Below are 7,286 nucleotides of genomic sequence, written 5' to 3'. Positions count from 1 at the left end.
GCTCGGCCCGCAAGACAGACGCATGCGCGTGTCGCTTCCGCAGCGCGGGGGGGGGGGGCGTTGTGCAATGCAGCGCCCCGGGGGGGGGAGGCTGCCGCTGACAGCCGCCCCCCGCCTCTCTGCAGCTGAGCGGAACGCTGCTGACAAGCGCAGCTAGCACCAAGCCCCCGGAATTGCCAGCCCCCCCTCCTCCTCCCGCCATGATCTTAAATTGGGAAGAGGTGTGCATCCCCCCCCCGCTGAACTATGCGGGGGGGGGGGGGCTTAAAAGCTCCCGTGCATTGCTTGAAAGATGTCTTTCCAACCGGGGAGGGATTGCGTGAGCCACGGCCAAGCTGCTGGAGCCTCCCCCCCCCGCATCACCTGGCCTCCAGGGATACATGTTCATTTCCCAGCTCGGCTTGACTTTTGCTGGAAGCGAATAAAGTGTCCGTTTCCCCCCCCCCCCCCCCGCTAGGATCCCGGACAGGTGGAACCTGAATTGGAGCCCGTCTGTAACTTCTCCAAATGGCAAGAAGCGGGTTTTAGTTTCAATGAGTTAGTTAGTTAATTAATGGTTTTAGTTAATGTATTGCTTTGGTCCCTTTAGTCAAGCTTTAATGGATGGTTGAAGCACAGAATACCTACACAGATATTCACCCTTGATTTAAAGCCTCGGTAATCTGTTCCAATGGCTTCTCAGCTAAAGAATTTACATCTTATGTCCCGTTTGAATTTCAAACTTTTGGTCTAAATTCCACACTCCACTCTAAAGTAATGATGTCTTACTACACTAATCCCTTCATACGGAATATGGCACAGTTCTTATAGTATATGGAAGAGGACAACTATCCGTTAGTTCAGCAGTGCGTGGATGCAGCTGCACTTTGGAGAGAAGATAAGGTGTATTCCAAACCTATCTGTAAAAAGAAAAGGAGGACTTGTGGCACCTTAGAGACTAACAAATGTATTAGAGCATAAGCTTTCGTGAGCTACAGCTCACTTCAATGCATCCGATGAAGTGAGCTGTAGCTCACGAAAGCTTATGCTCTAATAAATTTGTTAGTCTCTAAGGTGCCACAAGTCCTCCTTTTCTTTTTGCGAATACAGACTAACACGGCTGCTACTCTGAAACCTATCTGTGTGATCACAGTTTCGTGGAAAAGGGAGGAAAGTCATTGCTTACAGATAATTTACCAAGAGGGCACTAAGCCTGATTTGTAGCAAATCTGAGGTCAGATTACAAAGGCCCAGATCTATGTTTAGTGAAATACACTCAACAATCTGGTCTGTCATTTCCCTTTCATTAACAATGCTGCAATGGGATGAGAGGGAAGGTTCTCTCATGGATCGGCAACTGGTTAAAAGACAGGAAACAAAGGATAGGAACAAATGGTCAATTTTCACAATGGAGAGAGGTAAATAGCAGGGTCCCCCAAGCATCTGTACTGGGACCTGTGCTGTTCAATGTATTCATAAATGATCTGGAAAAGAGTTAAGCAAGTGAGGTGGCAAACTTTGCAGATGATACAAAATTACTCAGGATAGTTTAGTCCAAACCAGACTGTGAAGAGTTACAAAGGGATCTCACAAAACTGGGTGACTGGGCAACAAAGTGGCAGCTCACAAAAGCTTATGCTCAAATAAATTTGTTAGTCTCTAAGGTGCCACAAGTCCTCCTTTTCTTTTTGCAGATACAGACTAACACGGCTGCTATTCTGAAAAGTGGCAGATGAAATTCAGTGACAGGAAATGCAAAGTAATGCACTTTGAAAAACATCCCAACTATACATAGAAAATGTTGGTGTCTAAATTAGCTGTTACCACTCAAGAAAGAGATCTTGGAGTCACCGCGGATAGTTCTCTGAAAACATCTGCTCAGTGTGCAGTGGCAGTCAAAAAGCGAACAGAATATTGGGAACAATTAATAAAGGGATAGATAAGAAGACAGAAAGTTTTATAATGTTACTATATAAATCCATGGCATGCCCACATCTTGAATACTGCGTGCAGCGCTAGACACCCCATCTAAAAAAAAAAGATCTATTAGAACTGGAAAAGATACAGAGAAGGGCAACAAAAATGAGGAGAGATATGAGGAGAGATTCAAAAGACTGGGACTGTCCAGTTTGGAAAAGAGACGACAGGTGGGGGCGGGGGGGGAATAAGATAGAGCTCTATAAAATCACGACTGGTGTGGCGAACGTAAATAGAGAAGTGTTATTTAGCTCTTCACATAACACAAGAACCAAGGGTCACCCAATGAAATTAATAGGCAGCAGGTTTAAAACAAACATAAGGAAGTATTTCTTCACACAATGCACAATCAACCTGTGGAACTCATTGCCAGAGGATGTTGTGAAGGCAAAAAGTCTAGCTGGTTCAAAAGAGAATTAGATATGTTCCTGGAGAATGGGTCCATCAATGGTTATTAGCCAAGATGGTCAGGGATGCAACCCCATGCTCTGCGTGTCTCTAGCCTCTGACTGACAGAAGGTAGGACTGGACGACATGGGATGGATCACTGCGGAATTGCCCTGTTCTGTTCATTCTCTCTGAGGCATTTGGCATCAGCCACTGTTTGAAGACAGGGTACTGGGCTATATGGACCATTGGTCTGATCCAGTGTGGCCGTTCTTACGTTAGGTTCTGATGCATGTACACAATTATCCAAGTTTTCATCATTTCTGTTTTCTTCACTACAAGTCTCCTCTGCAGAAAAATGAGGTTAAAATAGTTCCCCAAGAATAGGGCTGGGCACAAATTTTCCACGTAACCCTTTTTTTTAGAGATGGAAATTTTTTTTTTGACAAAATGCAAAGTGTCTGCTTTCTGCAAAAAAAAAAATCAATTTTCGTTCATGAGGAAACTAGTGTGTGTGTGTGTGTGGTTTTCAGCCATTTTCAGCTGACTTTTGTTTTTGTTTGTTTGGTTTTTAATAAAAAGCCAAAATGTTCTGTGGAAAACCATTTTCTATCTAGCTCTTTTCCTTAATCATTTGTAAATGTTCGGTTATTGGATCATGGGAATGCTGAAATGCTGGTATTGGTGTTATTTTTTCCTCTTCAGAAATGATCAAAATAGTGTTACACCTTTCTGACTTGAGCAGTTTGTCAATTGTTGGTGTACTGTGGTTTGTTTCCTTTAGGAGGAGGACTTGATGGATCTTTGATGCGTCAAGGAAACTTAACTCAACCCATAAAAATACCAACAAAGAATTACACAGACTTTGTACAGATAAAGGGAAAAGATCAAGCGCTGGCTACACAAAGTGCATTATTTGCAGTGATGCGTTTTTTAAAAATATAGCTATAAAAATATTTTTCTGGCTTTCTTCCCACTTAACTATATTGTAGTACATGAAAACAAGGAAACTTACAATTAGGAGTCATCACTTTTAAGGCCAGAAGGGACCATTCTGATCTCTGTATAACACAGGCCAAAGAAACTCACATGATGATTTCTGCTTCAAGCCAAAAGAAAAGGAGTACTTGTGGCACCTTAGAGACTAACAAATTTATTTGAGCATAAGCTTTCGTGAGCTAAGCCAATCACTTCTGGTGAGTGTATCCTTTAGAAAGATATTCAGGCTGGATTCACAGACTTCAAGTGATGGAGAATCCACCACAGTTCTGGGTAAATTGATTGAAAAAGACCCTGAACGCTCATCTGAAATGACACCCATCAGACTTGTTTTGGTTTGAAGTAGTGTCTCTCTTCCCTTCCGAATTGTCTGCTGGATACCTCTTGTGACCCAACAAAGTAATGAAACCTACAGCAATCCTGTGCCCAAATGCAGAATTCTTGTAAGTTTCGATACATTTTCAGCATTAAAAATAGCAGTGTGGACGTTGTGGCTTGGGATCTCAAGCTCACCCTTGTCCCTGGATCAAAGCTCAGATGGTTAGCCCGAGTCTCTGCAGGAACTGCTAACTTGAGTCTGTCTACCGGGCTGGACAGTTCATTCCCAGCTGTAGATATATCCTGTGAAACCAACCAAACCCTATTAAGTTGCTGATAATTTATGTAGCTGTGAACACAGAAACTACAGTTTTATTTGTATTGCAGCCCTCTGGCCATGTTAGAAATCAGAACAAAACAAATGCAATGTAAGGTGAGGGTTTTGTGCTTGACAACTTTGATAGCAACTATTTTAATCTTCAAATACTCGTTCACAATGGGTGTTACTAGGCTAATAATATGAAGACTATCTGTGACTGTTAGAGGTTTAAAATTAGGGCTAGTTAAAATTTTTCTGACGAAATGAAATTTATCATGCAAATTATCTGCTTTTAACTGAAAATTCTAATATTTTATCAAAAAAAGTGTTTATTCTGGCTGAAATTTCACCAAAATATCAATTTTTGTAGTGAAATATTTTTGACAAAAATGAAAAATAATTAACTGGGGGGGATGGGGGACTATTTTCCAACCAGCTCAGTTTAAAATCCCTAGTTTTTTAAAGGCTGTCAAATTTTAAAGCGTGGGACACCCAAACTGTAAATTGAAGTTGTTGAAAGAGAGACAATAATGAATTTTTTGAGTAATGAGTTCCTACAATTCTGGCTAAGTCTGAACTTCCATTTTTTCCTCCCATTCCATTGGCTTTCTCTGTAATGGTTTAACACTGGATACACACCACTGTTAGCCAAATACATAAGAGCAAAGTAGTGTTTTAAGCAGGACGTTGCCCGGTATATGGGCCTTGACCATGGTGGATTTAGATCCTTGCTGGAATAAACTTCTGATGACAGACTGATGGCTTATTCTTAGCAACTTAAAGTTTTAAAACCATCAGCCTTTCCTCATTAAACACCCCACTCCTTTCACCCTGCCCCTGATGCACTGATCTCACACGTCTACACTGCAAAACTAAACCAGAGCAGCGAGTCAGACCTCGAACTTGTGCTACACGGCTGAAAATAGCAATGTAGGTGTTCCTGCTTGTGTAACCCACACACCTTCTGGGTGTGGTGCTCTGTCCCATCTAGTGGCCCTGAGACCACTTAGAGAGAGATTAATGAGTCTGCTCTAGAGCCTTTGCTAACAGCCAGTTGGGTTTTAGCTCATGGGTAGAGGCTCATGCATTAAGCTCCAGAGGTTCCCGGTTCGATCCCGCCTGCTGACGACCGGGGTCTGCCGGCGTTACACTTGGACTGGAGCCTGGGCTGTGAAACCCTGCGAGGCGGCTGGGTCTTGGAGCCCGGGCTCCCGCCTGAGTGAGGATGCCCACGTGGCTGTTTTCAGCCCGGTAGCACGAGCTGGAGTCAGTTGACTGGGCTCCGAGACTCGCTTCCACGGGGTTGTTGTTTTTCCAGGGTAGACATAGCCTGTGCCTCTCCACCCCAGCCAGTGCTGCTCCGTGTGCTGGATGTAAGTGGATCGCTATGGTGCGGTCGGGGCCCCCCTGCCTTTCAGGGAGCGCCGAGCCCCTGGCCGAGCCACGGGGAGGTTCTGCGGCCCCGGGGAATGGCAGTTGGAAGTGGGCAGTTGGCGGGAGGCTGAAGGCAACGCCCAGCGCAGCGGGGTCCCCCTGCGCGTCGCACGAGGGGCCAGGCAGCGATGAGGGAGCAGGGCGATGAGCTTGGGAGGGACGGGGTCTGGGGAGCAGGGGCGGGAAGATGAGCTGAAGAGAGAGAAGCAAGGCTTAGCCTGAGGGGAAATAGGGAGAGAGCCTGGAACGCCCCCCAACAGAGAGGTCAATGTGCTGCTCCTGGCTCAGAGATGGGGGTACAGGGAGGGGGGATGGAGGGTGAAGGATAGGAAGGAGGAAGGGGTTGGGTGTGTGTGGGGGTGCCGGGTAGGAGGGGGATGGGATTGGGTGTGGGGGGCTCTGGGGAAGGAAATGGGGTGGGGGAATGGGGTGCAGGGAAGCATGGGGGTGGGGGAAGGAAGGGGGATGGGGTGTGAGGGAGTTTGGGGAAGGAGTGAAGATGGGTGGAGGAGTGGGGGGCTGTGGGGAAGGAGGGGACATGAGAAGGGTTGTGGGGGGATGGGATGCAGGGAAGGATGGGGGTGGGGGAAGGAAGGGGGAGGGATGTGAAAGAGTTTCGGGAAGGAGGGAAGATGGGGTGTAGGTGGGGAAGGATGGAGGATGCGTGGGGTGCAGGGAAGGAGGGGAGATGGGATAGGGTGGGGTGTGGGGGGCTTTGGGAAAGGAGATGGGATGGGGTGGGGGTGCATGGAAGGAGGTGGATGGGATGGGGTGTGGGGGGCTGGGGGGAAGGAGAGGGGTGGTGGAATGGGGTGCAGGGAAGATTAGGGTGGGGGAAGGAAGGGGGATGGGATGTGAGGGAGTTTGGGGAAGGAGCAAAGATGGGGTGGAGGTGTGGGGGGCTGTGGAGAAGGAGGAGGAATGGAGTGGGGTGTGGGGACTGCGGGGAAGGAGGGGGGATGGGGTGGGCTGTGGGGGCTGAGGGGAAAGAGATGGGGTGAGGGAATGGGGTGCAGGGAAGAATGGGAGTGGGGGAAGGAAGGGGGATGGGATGTGAGGGAGTTTGGGGAAGGAGCGAAGATGGGGTGGAGGTGTGGGGGGCTGTAGGGAAGGAAGGGGATGGGGTGGGGTGCAGGGAAGGAGGGGGGATGGGATCGGGTGTGGGGGCTGTGGGTAAAGAGGGGGTGGGGGAATGGAGTGCAGAGAAGGAAGGGGGGTGGGGTGTGAGGGAGTTTGGGGAAGGAATGAAGATGGGGTGGAGGTGTGGGGGGTTGTTGGGGCATGGGGTGGGGAGATGGGGTGCAGGGAAGGAGCGAGGATGGGGGTGGGGATGGATGGGGGGTGCAGGGAAGGAGCGAGGATGGGGGTGGGGATGGATGGGGGAGTGCAGGGAAGGAGCAAGGATGGGAAGGTGCAGGGTTTGAATCCCCGCCTGCTTCGTCTTTGTCTGATGTTGCTGGGAGTTAACCCCCCCAGGGGATTGGACCCCTAGTGTCTGCCCCAGCAGGCCACCTAAGCCAGCCTGGTGCAATGAGCTGACCTTTGCTTTGCTGTTCAGCTTGGGGCCCACTTCTCCCACCAGTAGCTCCTGCTCCCGTCAATGGAGGCTGCTCAGATCCTGCAGCAACAGGACACCAGGGCGGGGGGTGAGGGGAACGGATCTTACCGGCCGCGTGGCTAGACCTTGCAGAGCTCCTCCTGGTAGGAAGGCCCTGCGAAATGTCCCCACTCCCACAGCCTGCAAACCGAGCACGCAGGCACGTCAATGCACTCGCTGTAGCAGGGACCTAGGCCCTTTGGGAAAGCAGGGCCTTAAAACGAGACCCCTTGAGAAGCACCAACAACCAGCACTTCCGTTTTCTGACCCTCCTTT

The sequence above is a fragment of the Dermochelys coriacea genome, chromosome 8, assembly GCF_009764565.3.
Source record: "Dermochelys coriacea isolate rDerCor1 chromosome 8, rDerCor1.pri.v4, whole genome shotgun sequence".
Taxonomy (NCBI): Eukaryota; Metazoa; Chordata; order Testudines; family Dermochelyidae; genus Dermochelys; species Dermochelys coriacea.
This window is presented reverse-complemented; position numbering follows the sequence as displayed.